We start from the raw sequence: 21,143 nt of genomic DNA, 5'->3' as shown, positions 1-21,143 counted from the left end.
TGGTCTCGAATTCCTGGCCTCCAGTGATTCACCTGCCTTGGCCTCCCAAATTGCTGGGATTACAGGTGTGAGCCACTGTGCCCAGCCTGAAGACTTAACCGTTTTGGCCTATCACCTTCCTCTTAGGCTGCAAACTATCCCTTGTGCAATACTACCCATATAATACATGCCCATACGTAATTGTCAAATTATACCAAATTCTACCCTGTATCAAAGAGTGCTATAATTATATTTTTAGGGTAATGATGGAATTTATCCCAATACTTTCTTGCTAGGTTCATTTTCTCTCTCTCCATCTTTCTTGCCCTCAGAATGCTGGGAACACAATGTAGCCTACGAAGCCCAAGGAATAAACATTGTGCCAATAAGATGTTCTTTAAATTCTACCGTAGAGTCCATCCTGATTGGCTGCAGAGTCATTGTGTACAAAACCCACTGCATTAAAGCAGATAACATCTGTGAGTCCTCCGATTTCCTATTTGGCTCCAGTGTCAATATAATAATAGTGTCTTGTAGATATTTTTATTCTAGGATAAACAGATTAAGCTCCACTTCTATATACAAGGATTTGAATATGGCAGAAGAAGCCAAAATGGGGGCTTTCTGTGTACCTCCTGTAAAATAACCTGCTCATCATATTCCTTGCCACTGACAATTCAACATGCTTGACATTTGCACATCGGAAGGGGAGTGCAGTGGTTACTCCTCTTCAAATGTATTCCCTACCCCCAAGAAAACTCAAACATAATCAACGGAAGGATAATCCTACTTTGACAGAAAAAGGAAAGCAAGATCTGTGCGTGTTGGGAGCTCAGTGGATATCTGACAATTCTAAGAACCACAGTCTGATTCTTCTTAGAAAGACTATATGGTGATTTTGGGCAGCTGGAAAATAGGATGAAGCCGCCCTGGTGTCTGTTTCTCTTCTCGTCAAGCTTCTGTGATGCCAAGACTGACCAGAGAGGATGGGGATATCACTTTACCTCTCCATGACCTGGGTTAGGGGCAGGGGGACGGGGCGAATGCTTATTAAAATGTGAGGGGCAAGGAGAGCAGAAAAGGGATTTCTAAATTTACCACTACTTTGGTTTCTTTTTGCCACAATAGCTGATAATTTTGCATTCTTACATATTAAATAGGAGAGGTGGGACTTAGAGGTGGGTATAGGTGGAAAAACATTGAGAATCCCAAGTAACTAGGGTGATAGAGGTCAGAATTGTAGTTATCATTAGGGGTACTGACTGTAAGGGGCTCAAGGGGGGCTTCTCAAGTCCTGGAAATGTTCTATCTCCCAATCTGGGTGGTATTTACATAGGTATATAGATAACAAAAATTCAGTGAAATGTATACTTAAGATATATGCACTTAATTGTATACAAATGATATAAACCTCAAAAAAAAAAGGTACAAAAATGATAATAAAAGGGTTGAAAAGCACTAGATTAGTAGCCTGGCACTAGATATCCCCTATAAATCATGGTGCTAGTATGGAAGAGGTCAGCTCTCTATCACTCAGATGTTTATAAGATATACAAGGATACTATAAATTCGGGGAGGCTGATCAATTACACCACCTATCAAAGTACTCTAGTCTTTCAACAAATGGAATTCTAGCTCTCAGTAAGGCCCAAATGTACCCTAGACCCAGGTGGAGCAGGGGGACCTACAAGGAGGAAGGGAAGGGTGACAGCCCCCAGATACAACTTTCCATTCTACTGAAGGAGTCGGCAGGCCAAAGCACCCACCAAAAAGATACGGTAGTAATAAGCATCTTTCTTTGCTGCTGGCTACAGACTGAGGGACAAGAGGTCAGAAGAAGCCAAGGGAAGAGATTCCAACCTAAGGGAAAGGTGGTGGGTCTGAAGAGTAAGATGGTGAGGCCATGGGGTGTTTCCTGAAAGAGCTCGGAGCCCAAACACCAGGAGATGCTAAGCACTGTTGTGTTTCCACAGCTGCTGTGGTGCCCAGCCAAGGGCTCAGGGAGAGCCATTCCCCTTCTCACAGAACATCAATATACTTCTCTCATGAACTTTCCAGTTGGAAGGAAGCGGGACAGAGCGGAGCACAGAAAGCAGTGATGAGAGAAGGAACCTGGGCATCAGGAGAGAGAGAAGAGGATTCTTAGGACCACTCATGAGCTCCCACACGTGGAGAATTAAGGGCTCCTTGAAGCCCCATTTCATTACAGCCCTTTGTCACAGGAGGAGCCTCAAGGGCAAGGGGCATGACACTGACTTACTACCTGCTAGGTCCCCAGCATAGCATTAAGTGCTCTCACAAACATTCCCGTGTTTGGGCCTGACAACTCTTGCCAGGCCGAAGGCCTTTGGCCTTCACTCCCATCTTACAGATAAAGAAACTGCGGTCCACAAAGATTAAATGACTGGTGCACAGTCACACCCCTACTCAAAGGCAGAGGCAGGAACCAGAGCCTAAAGCTCAGGACTTTATCCACTTCACCAAGTCTCAAGATAGGAGCTGAAGCCCTGTGCTCCAAGCTCAGCAAAGCTCTCGTCATTCTTGGCACTGTGGTGGTGCTGACAAAGGCCCAACCCAGGAAAGCTTATACAATTCATTAGAGGAGATCCTGCTCTTATTTCTGATGCAAAGGATAATCATTTGTTAACTTAAATAAGATCTTAGGTAATATTCTCATAACAGGAGAAACCTGAGAAATAATGACCTCAGCACCTGCACGTAAAATATAAGAAATGTGAAATTCTAGGTCTTTGTGGTAAGTCACATACACTTACAGTTTGCTAGGGGAAATATGTGAAACTTAAAACTTACAGCACATACATAGTTCACCTTGACTTAAAAAAAGTGTAAGAACCCTAAATTTTTTTATCATCGTAAAATATATCTAACAAAACCTACAATTATAACCATTTTTAACTGCACAGTTCAGTAGCGTTAAGTGCATTCACACTGTTGTGCAACCGTCACCACCATCCATCTCAGAACTTTTTATCTGCCCCCAACTGAAACCTTGTACCGGTTAAACCCTAACTCCTGTATTTGTTCTCAACAGTAGTTGCTTACACAGTACTCTGCACAAAGCACATGCTTGGGAAATGCTTGCCGAAGAAAACAAATTTATAGTCATACAAGAGGATCAACTATTACATAAATAAGACATTAAAGGGAGTACATTTTTTCCACAACTGAAGACTAATAGTATCCCTTGCCGAGAAGAATTAAGAGTAATTTATGACTTGTTTACACTCCTGGCACCAACTCTGATCATCTGCTGTGACCAGGACCTCTTGCTCTCCTCAGATGTATTAGCAGGTGGTAGTGAAGTCTAATGCTGGACTGGGAAGAAGAGAGGCCCAGCCGGCCAGGACTGGAGGCTACTTGTCGAGCTGTCACCCAGTGGATAGGCCCTCCTCGCTCTCCCAGGAAAGCCTTCCTTGACAGATTTGTGTGACTTGGCAGTGAACTGTTATGGAAATTCACTGAGAAGCCTGGGTTTCAAGTCCTTGTGAGCAAAGCTTTCAAAGAAGTCTTCTGCATACATTCCCAGCCCAGAGGGGAGGCAAAACCTTCCCAGATACCCTTTAGGTGAAGTCGAGGAAACCAGTGATCACAGATTGTAAGGTTTTTTTGTCTGTTTGTTTCTTGAAACAGGGTCTCATACTTTGTGGCCCAGGCTGGAGGGCAGTCATGTGATCATGGCTCACTACAGCCTTGGCCCCCTGCCTCAAACCATCGCCCCCCACCCCAATAATGCTCTCAAGCAATCCTCCCACCTCAACTTCCCAAATACCTGGGACTATAGGCATGCACAACCACGCCCAGCCAATCTTAAATGTTTTTGTAGAGACAGGGTCTTGCTATGTTGCCCAGCTGGTCTTGAACTCCTTCTGGCCTCAAGCGATCTTCCCACCTCAGCCTCCCAAAGTGCTGGCATTACAGGCATGAGCCACCCACACCCAGACAGGTTTTAAAAATTGATTCCAGGCCGAGTGCGGTGGCTCATACCTGTAATCCCAGCACTTTGGGAGGCCGAGGCAGGTGGATCTCGAGGTCAGGAGATTGAGACCATCCTGGCTAACACAGTGAAACCCCGTCTCTACTAAAAATACAAAAAAAAAAAATTAGCTGGGCATGGTGGCGGGCACCTGTAGTCCCAGCTACTTGGGAGGCTGAGGCAGGAGAATGTCGTGAACCCAGGAGGCGGAGCTTGCAGTAAGCCGAGATTGTGCCACTGCACTCCAGCCTGGGCGACAGAGGGAGACTCCATCTCAAAAAAAAAAAAAAAAAAAAAAATTGATTCCAGGGCAGGCAGTGCAGAAGCCTGGAAAACCTGAACAAATGACCCCTTCAAATCAGTATTTCATATTCTAGTAAGGGTACACAGCCCTAAGTGGAGAAGGAGAGATACAGGAAATTTGGTGGAGGGAGGTTAGCTGGGTTTATTAAAAACCAACCGAGGGACAATGCATACATGCAGCAGTGACCAATGGCATGTCTCCCTTTTCTTTTGCTAAAGCTCCTCCATTGGGGATGATTTTATTTTATTTTTATTTTTATTTATTTATTTTTTGACTCTTGATAATTGCTATCCAATAGCTTTTCCTTTCCTTTTTAGAAAACACGCCTTACTTTGGGCTTCCAACTTGAAATCTGAGGCTGGGAGGGTGATTCTGGGCTGGTGGACTTGGACTAGTTGAAAGATGCACTGCTCCAAGAGAGGGGATCGGTCAATATCTGGGCTTTGGAAGTAACTTTACGATGTTTGGATTTTGTGCTGGCACCAGGCTCTGGGTTTTAAGCACTCTGCTGTCATATGGTGTGTGGCCTTTCCAAGAAAAACTCTATAAAATGAAAATACTTTATTGCCACGGCCTTTGACTTCTTGAGATTCACACAAATATGGTAATCTCTTGCAACATTTAATTTAAACTCAGTTCACCTAAAGAAAAAATTAGCTCTGAACCTGCCCAATTCACTTTTTGAAAAGTGCCAGTCTTCTCTGTGGAATCACTGTTTTATTTACTATGTGCCAAACTGTTATTTCATATATGTGAAAAGAAAATTGGCATCAAGTCCATATGAACTAAACACTGGCAAAGGCAATGCTGGAGCCTGCCATTGAGAAGATTAGATTCCCAAGAAACTCTTCAAGTGGTGGCCAGTATCCACAAAGTAAAAAATTGTGTGTGTGTGTGTGTGTGTGTGTGTGTGTGTGTGTGTGTGTGTGTGTGTGTGTGTGTGTGTGTGTTGTAAATATACAGGCACATATTCAAAGTTTATTTCTCCTTGTGTGTTCAGGTAGTATTCTACAGCCACTTAAGTTACCCAGAGCTTAAATATCTCAATTATATACATAAATAGTTATTAAATAATAAATGCATGTTAATAAGAGAAACAGGAAGTTGAGAATAACTTTATTTTAATTCAAGTTTGGGCTTGCACATTCAATTGTCTTATTTGCTAAGTAGGATGATTCATAACTTCTCCATAAGGAAGACTGATTAGATCATGTTTGGGGGTGGGGGTGTTTTTCTTTTAAATTTTCAATTGTTTTCCTTTCCTTTTGGGGCTTTTTTCTATTTAAGTCTGCTGTTTTGCTGACTGTTTTGCCTTTGCACTTGCAGATTCTAATATGGAACCAAACCAAGAGAGAAACAGAGAATTTTATTATCCAAAGCTGTTGTAAGTGATTTAATAGTCAGAGATAGTGGCTAAAAACGTGCTCTCTGGAACCCCAGATTCCAAATCCCTCATGATAATGTAGCCATGACAGCCACATCATCATAGCAGGCATCTTTAATATGCGCCAGTCTCATCTCTTCAGGACCTTGTCCTTAGACCACACCATTAATGGGTGTTTGGTTCTCAATAATGATTACAGGTAAGATTAGGCAATCATTTGAAACTCAGATGAATACTTTCATACCTTGGTCTTACAAAATGGGATGTTTCTAAAAGAGAGATGGAGATTCATTCTGGGAAAACATTTAAATAATTTTGTTTTAAGTTTGGATACTTTAGATTTTCATACTCATTTTTGAAAATAATCACCATGTTTTTCTCAGTCGTTAGCTACCACTGATGGGGTCATACTAATAATGTCTCTAACAAGACTGTTGGTCACAGGACTCCAACTTCCTTGCCCTACCCACAGGTATTACATGGGATCCAGGCAGGACAATCATACTGTGCCATTTACTCGGCAACAGGAATTAGTCCAGGGATGGGTATATGAGCCAAGTAGGGGCAATCAGAATCCTTTCCCGAGACTGATTTATGAAAGGTAGAAGATAGAGACTGCTTTCCACTGGAGTTAAGCTAAGAAGATGGGAGTCTGGGGCTACTGATATCAGGCCTGTTTCCTGCCACAGGGAGAAAGAAGCTGTGAGACTATTCTCAGAATGAAGCCAAACACAGGCAAGCTCAGCTGAGACATGGACAGAGAATGCGTCTAGGCCGTACTGATTCCCAGTTCCTAGCCCTGAGTCCTGGTTCCTGCAGTTCTTCCTGTAATCCTATGAGTAGTTCCAGTAACATTCCAACTACATAAGCAAAAAAATTCCCCCTTGTTCAGGTTGGTTAAAATTTGCAACTTACAACTGAAAGAGTTCTGAGTAACTCAGGAGGGCCATCTTAACTTTGGAATCACATTCCTGCTAACTTCTATAGTGACTAAAAAGCTTTCCAGCTGTGTGCTAACAAACGCCCTTATCTTTTGCGGCAACTTTTTGTTTGTGGCATCCTGTATCAATTTATATATCAAGAAATAAGTGCTGACATTTATAAATTAGAGGGAGAAAACATGCTGATGCTTGTGTTTAAAAGAAATAGAATTATATAAATACACTTCTATCCATTTAGCATTTCACAGCACATGGAGAAACTTACATTCATTACTGAATGTATTTATCGATTCAGGAGTTTGTAGCACAAAAATTCTTATTTACATTTTATTTTATCATCGTTGTTCATCTACCTTATGGAACAAAGAAGCCAAGAATCAGATTGGCGAGGAATAAAAGATTCCATTCACAGAAGTGCTTGATTCTTCCGTCCATTTGTTTATGTTCTGCCTCTCCTGCTTCATCCAGAGCCGAAGATCTCAAAGATGCTGGCAGGTACAAACATGCTCCCTTTTAATTACAGCACCAAATTGCTGCAATAACTGATTGCCAGTTAAATAATTATAATCAAGTGCCCATTGTGCATAACAATCATTTAATGACTGCCATCCGAAAACACTGTAATAAAGAGGGCTTTAATAAGGAAAACTGGAAAGGTGCCAGGGTTTTATGGCAGTTTGCTTAAAGGGAAAGAGGGCCATAATCTGTATTTAAGATTAAAAGAAGCCTTTAATCCAGATGCTCAACATTAAACAAGGGAGTGGAGTCATGTTTTGATCAAAAGTTACTACATGCATAAAAGAAAGTTAACATAAATGTTCTTTCAGAAAAAAGCTCCAGTAAATTATATTAAGTAAGTGTTTGTAACCATTTGCTTTGGAAAAAAATGAAAAAGAAGAAAAACATCTGATTTTCATTTTGGACAAGAATACTCAGCTAAAATAAAATAAATGGGAATAGGGTTTTATTTGATTTGTATAACATCATTGAAAATAAAGGGAGTTACCATTCCATCTACCTTGTACCAGTAATCATTCTCCTTCTATTTGTCCCTATTTATTTTTTGTCCTCACTTTTCAGGCCAGGACTCTATCTCTGGGAGGAGTAATTATATTCGGATACAAGGTTCTAATTGAAATGGTTTTATCTCAGCTCTAGCAAACAGTAGTTCTCATCTAAGGAAAAACCAAAAAAAAAGAAAAAGAAAAAAAAAGAAAAACCACGTAAAGCTCAGGTCAACTGGCAGCTACCAGCCATTGTTGACGCATCCATGGTATTGAGCTAACACATTAGGACAGCTATTCCTAGAATCGTGCCCATTTTCTACAAACTGATATGTAGCCAGATTTTGCTAGAGTGAATGAATGCTGGGAGAAAACTAACAGCAACATAGTAAGCCCTCTCGAGGAAGAAGGAAAAGAAAAAGCCAGAACCAAAGCAAAAACTGTTCTTACAGGTGACATCAGTTTTGAGGTCCAGCTTTCTCTACACCTTAGGGTACAAAGGAGCAGGACCTGATCCTTTGCAGTGTGGTTTCTGTGCACACATAAACACCCTAGTCCTTGGGAAGCTGTGATGATGTCTTGCGGCTATGTAAAGACCCCTAGAGCCTGTGGGGAAACAAAATCACACCAGGGGTTCATTTTTTCCCCAAGGTAAACATTTCAGACAGGACAACTGCCCTGGTACTGTTAGGAAACTCTAGAATGCTCAGGCTCTGGGAGGGGGACGGGTGTGTGTGTGTGTGTGTGTCTCAGAGACAGAGAGATGGACATAGATGAACCAAAGTTAAGAAATAATACCAACTGCCTACTTAGGGTACAGGGTATCAATGGGTCAACAGGTTTTGCAAGATCATTTTAGCTTAAAACTGACCTAGCAGGTATAGGAATTCAATTCTGACACTGGGACATTTTTCTGACATTCTAAGTTAAGAGTATCAACAAATTCTCCTTCAGGAGCTTGCCATGTTCTGCTTTGGGTGAGAGGTCTACCTGATCACCTGCTGATCTGCAGACTGCAGAGGGTAGCATCCGCGTCTGTTTTATCTAAGCCTCCCCCGCAGCCCTTTTCCCAGCAGTTTACATGCAGGCCGCCCTGGGATGTGTGCTCCCAACAGGGGTCTTCTCTTTTGCACCTCAAAGTCCCTGCCAAACTCCAGGTCCTGCCATGTGAATCCTGATGCATCTCGCCAGCCCCCTGCCCGTCATGCAGCTCTGGTTCCCTTTCCTCACTAAGGAATGCTCAGAACCTAGGCTCTGTCCACCTCAGATTCCTCCTTTATAAGAGGTGACATTAATAATAAGCCCAGTGGATAGGGGCTTTGTGGGTGTGTATAAGGACTTGAGGAGGGAATCCACATAAACCCGCATGACTGGAACACAGTAGGTATTCAAGAGATGGGAGCTATTATTGTTACACATCATTAGCTTTAGGAGCAAATCCAAATTCCCCGGCCTGGTCTATGATGTCAATAACAATAACAACATAATCTACCTTGCCCAGCATTCACCCCAAACCTTCTTATTTCTACTCCTCTATAACCCAATCCATTCCCCACACAGTGGCCAGGATTTAAAAAAAAAAAAAAAAGAAAGAAAGTTAAGTCACTCCTGTTACTCTCCTGCTTCAAACACAACATAAGCTAGGTCTCACAGCCTGCAAGAGCCCGTGTCACTTGCTCCCTCTATTGCCAACCTCACTTCCTACCACTCCCCACTAATTCACTGCACTGCTGCCATACTGGCTCCGGCCCCCCACTCCCACCCCATCCTTAGACTGAGCATGCTTATTCCCTGCTTAGGCCTTCACATGGGATGTTCCCTCCGCCTAGACGAGGGTCATCTCAGCTCCTCACATGTCTGGCTCCTTTCTTTGCATTCCGGGCTCAGCTCAGAAGCCACTTACTCTGAGGGACCTTTACTGACAACCTGCCAGTTTATATTAACTCCTGACATCTATTCTCGACTCCCACCCTCCACACCAATTCATCCAAACACTCTGTTTTCTTTCTTTTTTTGAGATGGGGAGATAGGGGCTTACTCTGTCACACAGGTTGGAGTATAGCGGTATGATCTTGGCTCACTGCAACCTCCAAGTCCTGTGCTCAGATGAGCCTTCTACTTCAGCCTCCAGAGTAGCTGGGACCACAGGCGCACACCACCATGCCCAGCTAATTTTTGTATTTTTTGTAGACACAGAGTCTCACCATGTTGCCCAGGCTGGTCTCGAACTCCTGACTTCAAGTGATCCACCTACCTCGGCCTCTCAAGGTGCTGGGATTACAGGTGTGAAACACCGCACCAGCCTCTGTTTTATTTTAATCACTGTGCTCATCACTAGCTGAAAGTGACTTTTTCATTTATTTATAGAACTAGAAAAGTAGGCTCCATGAAAACAGAGGCCCTGCCTTGTCTGTCTTGCCACTGTCCCCAGTGCTTAGAAGAGTGCTGAGCATTCAGAAGACACTGGATGAATATGTCGTATCCCCCAGTGAGCCCTGCAAATCACCTGCCAGGTGGTGGCACTTGGCTTACTACACACTTGGTAAGTCTGAACTGAACTCAATTAAGTGGCATATAACCTGGGCACAGATTAACACCTTCCCCTGGCCACTGTCTTGCCAAATCAGATGTATAATGAAGAGTTGGTAAATGTGACCTGTGCTTATCAGGGAGTTCACGGGATCTACAAAGCAGGGGACCTGAGGTTTGAACGTATGCACAGAAATTGAGGGCTCGCTGATGTTTTGGGGTTCAACAGAAGTCTGAGCAAGCACAGTAACCAAATAGTGAATTGGTATATTATGAAACTGGCACTAGGGTTACATTTAAAAATAAAGTCTTGATTTAATATTAATATATATTCCCAGTCAGGTTCAAAGATAAATAGAATCTGGAGGCAGAACTGTTTTCTGAATTTCAACAGCACTGCAAATAGATGATATCACACAGCACTCAGAAGTGACTCTATCTTAAATTCACTCTCACTGTTTCAAATGTGTTAGTCTTGATCCTTGCCTTTAGGTCAGAAATGGGGTCTCATACTTTTCCAGTATCTTAAAGCTTCTAGCCTTATTCTTGGAGAACGGCCTTTCAGGGTTAGTAGACTCAGAACTGAATCCCGGGTTTTTCCATCCGTTCTAAAACATTTGGCAAATTATTTATCCTCCCTTTAGCCTTACTTTCCACATCTTTTTAAGTGGGGATAATGATATCCATCCCACAAAGGGATGCTATGAAAAATAAATGGGATGATTTGCAGGAAAGTCCTGTTGGTATACTTAACAGAAAACAGGTACTCAGTAAGTGACAATGTTCTTCCTGGGTAGGTGATAGCAGTCAGAAAATACTATGTGGCTGCAGAACTGGAGGGAAAAACATGCTGGGAAATAGCTATGCTGACAGTGGCAGGAAAAAAGCTATCAATGGGAAGAAATGAAACAAAGCCCAAAGTGCTATAATGTTTTATTATTCCTCACCATATAAGAGGGAGCTGCAAATATTAGTATTTTATGGCTAGGTCAGAGGGACAAGTGGCAGTCAGGGCTGAATATCAGAAAGTCACCTAATAGCAGAAGCAAGCAGTCACTGAATGTCAGAAATCATTGATTAGTTACAAAAAAAAAAGTGAAGGGAAAGTATGCTCCTGAAAAATGCATTTGCTTTAAATCTATGTAATATCAGAGAACTCACAATAGGATTCTAGCTGAAAACCACTGGGAATTTTAAGGATTCCCTGACCTTATCAAGAAAAATAAGATTTCATGAAAAACGGTGTGCAAATCAGCGCATTTGGCATTCCAAGTCTCCAGCACAAACACTGGAGCTGTCAGACCAATCACAAAGGCTGGGGTAAAAAAGTCAAAGACAGCAGTTGAACCATTTTCAAAAGTCCTGGGAGGTAGGCATTTACCGAAAAAGGACAACACAAGCCACCTGCTTGGGGTCCATCATACCATTCTAGGAAATAACAGACGTATTAGCAACAAAAAAGAAAGGTAAGATAACCACAGTGGACATCTGTTGCTCTGCTTGCTCAGCCCTTTGATAAACTCACCGGTTTTCTCATTTTTCACCAATTTCTCCCTGGCTCTCAGATCATGTGACTTAGGTGGGACTATTCCACCCCTAACCCTAGAGATAAGAATATATCCCAGATCCGACCAAGAAGAGTTACAGTTCCCCCTTCCTCTACCATAGTGACAGGGTCACTGGTGGATGAGTCAAGCAGGACATTAGCTAGTGCCATTGGGAACAACGCTCTCTTTCCACAGGAGTCACTAAGCTTGGGGACGTAAGCCTGGAGCTACCAATTGCCATCTTGCTAGCAGGAGGCAAGAGCCTGCCTAAAAATGAAGCGATACAGGAAAAACCCAGGCAAGAGAGGGAGATGGAAAGTTTGCTATTGACATTTTTAAACACTTGGATCTAGTGGAGGTTACATTAGAACTCTCCATGAATTTTTCAGGTTTAAGAACAAACACATTCTCATGTTTGCTTAATCTGTGTGAGAGTCTAACCTCCAAACAAAAGAGACTAATATAATAATTTTGTAGAGTTTAATCTTGAAGAAATTATCTGAAAAAGGCTAGGTGTGGTGGCTCACGCCTGTAATCCCAGCACTTTGGGAGGCCAAGTGGGCAGGTCACTTGAAGTCAGGAGTTCAAGACCAGCCTGGCCAGCATGGTGAAACCCCATCTCTACTAAAAATACAAAAACTAGCTGGGCATGGTGACACACACCTATAATCCCAGCTACTCAGGAGGCTGAGGCAGGAGAATTGCTTGAACCTGAGGCAGAGGTTGCAGTGAGCTGAGACTGTACCACTGCACTCCAGCCTGCGCGATAGAGACTACATTTCAAAAAAAAAAAAAGAAATCTAAAAAGCCAATCTATGAAGTACTTTTCTGAGTTCTAAAAAAAAAAAAAAGAGTTGGAATATGTGAGACACCGAGACTGGGGAACCACCTGCCTTTCTTATACCATTTGACCATCACCTGGGGAATATAAATGAGACAACACACAGTGAAAGGAGACTTTCTAATTATTATGGCCTTGACCCCAAGAGTCAAACATTTATTCATTTAAAGTTTCTTATTTTCATCTGCAAAATGGAGACAGTAAAAAATTTTTAAATGTTTTTACTAAGTGCTGACTACGTGCCAGGTGTTATGCTAGGTACTGAAGTATAAAGATGACCAAGTCATATATTTTTTCTCAAGGAGCTCACACATAATGACAATTCAGGTGACAGGTGTGGGGCAGAACCCGAGTAGCCTCTAGGAAGAATGAAGGCTTGAAGACCAAGTAGGTGTTTGCCAGGCAGAAGTGTGAGGAGTCCAGAGCGCCAGGGCCAGCTTGAGAGGAAGCTGGGGCCAGTGGTAGGAGCTGTCTGCCGCTGCCATGCTGAAGAGCTGATCTCATTCTGAAGCAAAGGCTAGCCAGCCTTTGGAAGTCCCTGAGTAACATACTCGTATGTGTGTTTCCAAAAGGGCAGCCTGGCTGCTATCATGGAGGGTAGCCTGGAGGGGACAGAGATTAAGGGCTGGGCTCGCTAGGGCCTGCTCTAGTCAATGAGAAATGGCCATGGGGAGTTTGATGGAGAAAAGCCAGGCTAGGAGGGAAGTGTCTACAGTTCTAATTCAAAAAACACTGAAAACAAATCCCATGCAGATGACTGGAGAAGAATTCTGGAGAAGGGGACTATCTGCACCTCAAAGGAGAAAGACTGAACGAGAGTAATACAGCAAGAAGGTAATAAATGCCGGTGCCTTCCTCAGACTTGGAGTCCCAGCTCCTCCCAAGTGTTCTCTCCTCAGCCTAAATCCCATCTCCTCTCCTGGCTCGGCTCAGTTCCCGAGGTCCTTCAGGGAAGGCCTCTACTCCATGTCCTCTGGTGGCCCCTGTGGCCCTCACATTATGTCAGCCCACACCTTTTCTTAGACCTGTTCACTGACACACCTCTGAGCCTCAACTTCCCCATCTGTAAAATGGGAATGCTGACATTTACTTCAGGATAAGGACAGGATGAAACATGATAGATTTTGTAGAGCACCCTGCACATAGCCTGGCATGTTATCAGCAGTCAGTAAGCAGTGACACACCACATAATGACGTTTCAGTCAACAATGGACTGCACGTATAAGGGTGGCCCCATAAGATTACAAAATCCACATTTGTGTGGTACCTTTTCTATGTCTCCATACTCAAATCCTTACTATTGTTTTCCAGTTGCCCACAGTGTTCAGTACACTCACAAGCCATCCAGGTTTCCACCATAGGAGCAATAGGCTGGACTATATAGCCTAAGTATGTAGCAGGCTATGCCACCTAAGGGTGTGTAAGGACATTCTATGACGACTGATGTAATCGCCTAACAATGCATCCCCATCGTTAAGTGATGTGTGACTATAGAGGTGCCACACTCCTGCTGAAGATGAAGTAATTTGCACTGCTAGAAAACAAAGACATACTCACACCAGGCAGCAGCTTTTCACTTGCCAGGGATTTCCAGATCTTACAGTTAACTGAATTTCGTTGTAAGCACAAGGTAGAGGTGCTTTGTTGGGTAGCTGAAGCACGCACAGCCCAGTACACCATCTCTCTCTCTCTCTCTCTTTTTTTTTTTTTTTTTTTTTTGAGATGGAGTCTCGTTCCGTCACCCAGGCTGGAGAGCAGTGGCACAATCTCACTCACTGCAACCTCCGCCTCCCAGGTTCAAGAGATTCTCCTGCCTCAGCCTTCCAAGTAGCTGGGATTACAGGCACATGCCACCATGCCTGGCTACTTTTTTTGGTATTTTTAGTGGAGATGGGATTTCACCATGTTGTTCAGGCTGTTCTCAAACTCCTGAACTCAAATGATCTATCCCGCCTCAGCCTCCCAAAGTGCTAGGATTACAGACAGGAGCCACCATGCTTGGCCCCAGTACACCATCTCTAATAGCCTGTAAGACATTAGCTGGGCTGCAGTGGACAGGGCTAACTGAGAAGAGGAACGTCAATACTCCTGAGCTGGGACATGCAGCTCCCATCCTATACTTCCTCAGGTGAAAGGCCAAGTGTATCATCACTCCTTTAAGAGTATGGAGATGAACATTTTGTCACAGAGGAAAGAAAATCAGTGGACTAATAGGTAGGTTTGTTGGTGGCATGATTTTATTTTACTTTTTTTTTTTGAGGTGGAGTTTTGTTCTTGTTGCCCAGGCCGGAGTGCAGTGGCACGATCTCAGCTCACCGCAACCTCCACCTCCTGGGTTCAAGCAATTATCCTGCCTCAGCCCCCCAAGTAGCTGGGATCACAGGCATGCGCCACTACGCCTGGCTAATTTTGTATTCTTAGTAGAGATGGGGTTTCTCCATGTTGGTCAGGCTGGTCTTGAACTCCCGACCTTAGGTGATCCACCTGCCTCGGCCTCCCAAAGTGCTGGGATTACAGGCATGAGCCACTGCACCCGGCCTTATTTTACTCTTAAAGCCAGATCTATAGCTATATTTTGTTCACAGAATTGCCTGCTACCCTCTTCAACCATCCCATCTTCTGTTGACAGGTCAGGACTTGATTCACAATGGGCCTAGCTTAATTGTGTAAATAAGCAAACTCAAGAAGAGATGAGAGAGCCATCATGCAACAACCCAACAAGATCGGGCAGCTGTGCACCGCTTCAGCTTTTCCATCCTCAATCTGCCCACACACAGCCTGGAGGGCCAGAGGGGCAAATGCGCAGTCTACAAACATTACAAAAATACATTAGGTCCACTCAGGGTCATGGTTCCAAATCTATTTTAGACCAAAGATGGTATCTGTTGAGAGTCTGATGAAACCGAGCCTCCCTGGCTGCCCATAATACACACACGTAACATTTTGCATACAGTCCCTGGGCATTCAGGAAGCATCCCCATCCCAAGCCCACCTGTGGTCCCACAGGCATTTAGAGGAACAGGTCACAGGGCTTGAAAGAATGAAGTAGTGGGGGATCAAGAGTTCCTCTTTCTAGGGCTGCGTTTTCTCCATGACACAGTTCATAGCATGAACGTCCCTCTCTGTGGGGATCGAGAGGGCTAATGAATGATGTGAAATCCAGAGCCCAAACAATGACCTGTCAGCTTGTCCTCAGTGGCCCAGTGCCTAAGTCCCAGCAGCTGTGGAAAACTTCAGAATCTTATGACTTCCAAGGTGGTAAGTAAATAAAAGTCAGAGGATGGACTGGGGACATGGAGTGGGGAGGAGGATAGGGGAGGCATGATCCAGGCCTTGGAAAAAGCCATCAGTTCTTCCAGGGAAGTGGCGGGGTGGCCTGTGCTCTCCCACTGGGCTCCACTTACCCCTTCCATTCTCATTCTTCACTTACGCAGAGACTGCAGATTCCTCGGGTGATTGGTACCAAATCCAAATGGTAAAAATAATTTGCTAAATATCTTCCTAGATAAATTGAAATCCAAGACCTTTCTGAGCTGTGTCCAGCCATACCTCAAAGGGCGAGCAGGGATGAAAGTCACGCTCTTCCATAGCTGAATTTCTGACTCAGACTTCTGCCTGTCAACCTTCTGATGTCACAAGTCAAACTGTGCCATCAAAGGCTGAGTAAGCATCTTTTGGAAATAGAAACTCAACTGTAAGAACACCAGTATTTCCAAACGCAAAACAACTCTGCCCAGTTTCCAAGTCAGCTACTGTATATAAATTTAGCCATGACACTGGGGGAGGAATTCTTTCTAATTCTGTATTATTTTGGCAAAAAAATTCAAAGGTAAAAAGATTAGGTAACAATAATGTACCAGTTACTTTCTTAGGCAAGGACATATAAAGCAGTAAATAAGACATATAATGTCTTTGCCTTTATGGGGATTATATTTGAGTGGGGCTGGGGTGGTAGACAGAACACAAATAAATAATAATGCCAAACGGTGATAAGTCCCACATAGGAAACAAGACAAAGGATTAAAAAAATAGGGCCAGGCGCATTGGCTCACGCCTGTAATCCCAGCACTCTGGGAGGCCAAGGCAGGTGGATTACCTGAGGTCAGGAGTTCAAGACCAGCCTGGCGAACATGGTGAAACCCCGCCTCTACTAAAAATACTAAAATTAGTCAGGCATGATGGTGGATGCCTATAATCCCAGCTACTCGGGAGGCTGAGGCAGAAGAATCGCTTGAAGCTGGGGGGCAGAGGTTGCAGTAAGCCGAGATCGCGCCATTGCACTGCAGCCTGGGTGACACAGGGAGACTCCATCTCAAAACAAAACGAAACAAAACGAGTTACGGTTGAGGTAATATTTTATGTCCATTTTACGGATTAGGAAAATGAGAACAACAGGTTAGGTGAGTTGTTCAAAGACTTCCCAGCTAATAAGTAGTGAATTTAAACTCAAGTTTGTCTGACTCCAGAGTTGTTACTAACCACTGCCCCATGCTATCTCTTTGGCTTCCTGAGAAACCAAAGAATCTGCAGAAGTGATAGGGTTAAGAAGCCATCAGTTTTTTTGTTTGTTTTTGTTTTTTTCTGAGATGGGGTTTCACTCTTGTTGCCCAGGCTGAAGTGCAATGGCATGATGTCAGCTCACTGCAACCTCTGCCTCTCGGGTTCAAGTGATTCTCCTGCCTCAGCCTCCGAAGCAGCTGAGATTACAGGCGCCCGCCATCACACCTAATTTTTTGTATTTGTAGAGATGGGGTTTCACCATGTTAGTCAGGCTGATCTCAAACTCCTGACCTCAGGTGATCTGCCCGCCTCGGCCTCCCAAAGTGCTGGGATTACAGGTGTGTGCCACCATGCCCAGCTCCATCATTATTTTTAAAAGTCCCTCCATTTAGGACATAAAAATTTCTGAGATCTGTGAACACAAATGAGTGTACTACAAGCTGTCATTCTGATGCTAATGCATCCAACAATTGAGTTTCTATAGATGATATTGAACATAAAGGTGCTATAATCCTTCATACAACCCTCTGAGAACTGCTTTTTCAGAAAAGAGCAGTAAGAGCACAAAGGCTTACAGAGTTTAAGAAACCTGTTGTAAATAATGGAACTTATAAGCACGGACGCTGTAGTCTAGGCCTCGTGCCTGTGACTACAGTGCTTTTTCCATTACACCATGCTGCCTTCCAGAAGAGTCCCCAAGGAGTTACATTTTTCTCCCACTGGGAGACAAGGCAGTAACTAACTTGGCAGAACAGAAAGAAATGAGTGACTGTTTTGTGTCTCTGCCAAGCAAGTATTCATGCCCTTTGCAATATGACGTGGACACAAAACCAACTGATCTTTAGCAGCTAAGCATTCTAGAATTTGCTGAAGAATTTTCTCACCTTATCCGTATGGGGTCCAAAATTAAGAGGGGAAAAACATATTTATGTCTCATTCAGAATTCAAAAAGCAATAAATCCTTCAAGCCTCTGGCAAGTTTCTTTAATCCACTGTAATCATGTTTCCTTGTATAACAAGTCTTGTGATGTCTGCAGCAGCTTCTCGCTAGAGGAACAGCAGCCTCAATGCTGGAGTTCTTCTCATGCCTGGGGGATTATTCCATTTTCCACATTAGGAATAAGCCGCAGACTTTAGGTTCTAAAACGGAGCCAGAAAATGCTGACTAGAATCCAGATGCCCTAAATATAATTAGAGCTAAATTTTACTGCCCTCTGTGAAAGACACAAATGAAAAGAATGTACCAACTTTCAGAATATTGATCCAGAGAGCAAAGTTATGAATAGAGCCAGCATGGGTTCTGCTGCACTGAGAGGCCCTTAAAGCTAACCAGGGGCTTTCCAATTCTCTTCCCTTCTTCCTATCCCTGGGTTTTTAATTTTTATAGAAGCCAAATATATTAGGGAAGGAAGAGGGGCTACAGGCTTTTTTATTTTTATTTTTTTGAAGCAGGGTCTCGCTGTTGCCCAGGTTGGCGTGCAGTGGTGCAATCACTGCTCACTGCAGCCATGACCTCCTGGGTTCAAGCAATCCTTCCCCCTCAGTTCCCCAAGTAGCTAGGACTACAGGCGTGTGCCACCACGCCCAGCTAATTTTTATTTTTTATTATTATTTTTTACTAACTTTTTGTAGACATGGGGTTTCACTCACGCCCAGGCTGGTCTCACACTCCTAGCCTCAAGCAATCATCCCACTTCGGCCTCCCAAAGTGTTGAGATTACAGGTGTGCACCCAGACTTACAGGCTCTTTTTTTTTTTTTTTTGAGATGGAGTCTCTCTCTGTCACCCAGGCTGGAGTGCAGTGGCGTGATCTTGGCTCACTGCAAGCTTTGCCTCCTGGATTCACGCCATTCTCCTGCCTCAGCCTCCCGAGTAGCTGGGACTACAGGTGCCCACCACCACGCCCAGCTAATTTTTGAATTTTTAGTAGAGATGGGGTTTCACCGTGTTAGCCAGGATGGTCTCGATCTGGATCCACACGCCTCGGCCTCCCAAAGTGCTGGGATTACAGGTGTGAGCCACTGTGCCCGGCCCAGGCTCATTTTAATAAACCAGGTTTTCACTCAGCTCTAGAACTCTCTGGAGGTGTCCTTACACACACACACACACACACACACACACACTTTAGGTTTTTAGAGATTGATTTGATAAGAAAAAAAAATTTTTCCTTTACAGCCAATGACTTCTCTCTACATCTTTAATAAGGCTGTGATTGTTGATGACAATGATGATAGATGTGGCATCTGTTGAGTGTTTACTATGTGCCCAAGAACTGTGCAAAGTGCTTCAAATACATTATATTACTTAATCCTAACAGTACCCAAGCAAGGTTGCTATTTCCATTTTATAGTAAAGGGGCCAAGTCCTAGGATGACTCTGCAACTTGCCCAAGGTGTCACACAGCAAAGAAGCAGTAGAGCTATAATTTGAAAATAGGGGGTCAGACTCCAGAACCTATTCGGCAATAAAAGGTAAAAGCCCTCTCCCCTCTGCAAAAAGCCACTGCTTCTAGCTACTCGCAATGATTTTCACAGAAATAACTTTCTGTATTTGTCTTTCGTTTGGGGGCTATTTAATTAAATTGTATAATTAAAACAACAAGTCTATCTGGCATTCCCAGGTTTGGCAAGAAACAAGAATGACTCTTGGAAAGCCCAGGCCTCAGCTGGTGGGAGCAGAAGTGTGCTGGTGTCCTAGAAACCAGGCTGCCAGCTAAGAATGTTCAGCCTCCCCCCGTGCTTTACCGAGGGGGTGCGGAGTTAACCAACTGGGACATTCCATTAATGGAAAGTCAATTAGAAAAGATTTACTGAATACATAATTTTTTAATTTTTAATTTTGAGACAGGGTCTTGCTCTTTCACCCAGGCTGGAACGCAGTAGTGCAAATCATGGCTCACTGCAGTCTCGACCTCTTGGGTTCAAGCAATCCTCCCACCTCAGACTCCCAAGTAGCTGGGACTTCAGGTGCATACCACCATGCCTGGCCAATTTTTGTATTTTTTGTAGAGATGGGGTTTCACCATGTTGCCCAGGCTAGTCTCAAACTCCTGGGCTCAAGTGATCCGCCTGCCTTGGCCTCCCAAAGTGCTGGGATTATAGGCGTGAGCCACTATGCCTGGCCAATTTTTTTACAAAAGCATACTACACCTGTTGTTTTTCAACTTGCTCTTGTCACTTAAATGATTTAATCATTCCTCTTCCTGATATGCTCTCAGGTTTGTCACAAATACCTTTGGTTTTGCCACCATCCTGTCTTCCTGGGACCACCACCTTCTTATGGAAACTGCTTTTTCCCCCACACCAACCACGTTCCTTTACAGACTCTGCCTCTCTAGTCTAACTTGACTGGTCCCAAAATGAGCAAGAGAGCCAGCTGGGCCCACATATGAGAGTTTGGGGTGTGAGAAGTCCAGGGCCAGTGCATGCCAGGCAACTGAAGCTATGGATTATGAGGCTCTGGAGCTGCCAGTAGTCACACTTCCTGTCTAGCAGAAGACGCCAGTCTGCAGGGAGAGAACCTGTTCCTATCAGAACTGTAGAAAAAAGCTAACTTTTCTTTCCATTATGTTCAATGCTCCAACACTCTCCTCCACCTATGATAATTCAAGGTGGGTTTATGTCACTTGAAACCAAGAGTCCTGAATCATTTAAAAATGATGCCAGGAGTAAAGAGTTGGAAGTAACCAAGTCTAAATGCGGGAAGGGCTGACATGAATTGGGATGGGAGGCCATAAGAAATACCCCATCCAGGGTGGAGAAATTCCCAAGTTCTGTTACAAAGTACTGAACCAATTGGTTCAACAAGACTGAAGGTTTAGCAGACCATTCTGAGGGAAGTATCTGATTACTGAGGATCACTGTCTACTTTTTGCAACATTCCATACATTTTGAAGGGAGGCCTCTTCTGCTTTTGGTCAGCAACCTGAGCCCTCTCGAGCTTACAAAGGCTGTTTTTTCTGCTGCAAGCTGAAGTCAGTAGTAGTTAGGGAAAGAGTGGGAGTATGACAATGGATAGAAATATCTGAGAGGGGCCAGGCATGGTGGCTCATGCCTGTAATCCCAGCACTTTGGGAGGCGGAGGAGGGCAGATCACCAGAGATCAGGAGTTTGAGACCAGC

At 43.8% G+C, this 21,143-nt stretch overlaps 1 protein-coding gene across 4 annotated transcripts in view; it reads right to left on the bottom strand.

Moving 5' to 3' along the window:
* Nucleotides 1–21,143, bottom strand: part of ATG7 (autophagy related 7) — a 280,261-nt gene that overhangs the window by 69,019 nt on the left and 190,099 nt on the right. The gene's annotated exons all lie outside the window — the stretch shown is intronic.

Source organism: Pan paniscus, chromosome 2 (genome assembly GCF_029289425.2).
Source record: "Pan paniscus chromosome 2, NHGRI_mPanPan1-v2.0_pri, whole genome shotgun sequence".
In the NCBI taxonomy this organism is placed as follows: domain Eukaryota; kingdom Metazoa; phylum Chordata; class Mammalia; order Primates; family Hominidae; genus Pan; species Pan paniscus.
Note: the sequence above shows the minus strand (reverse complement) of the source record. Positions and strands in the feature narration are given on the sequence as shown.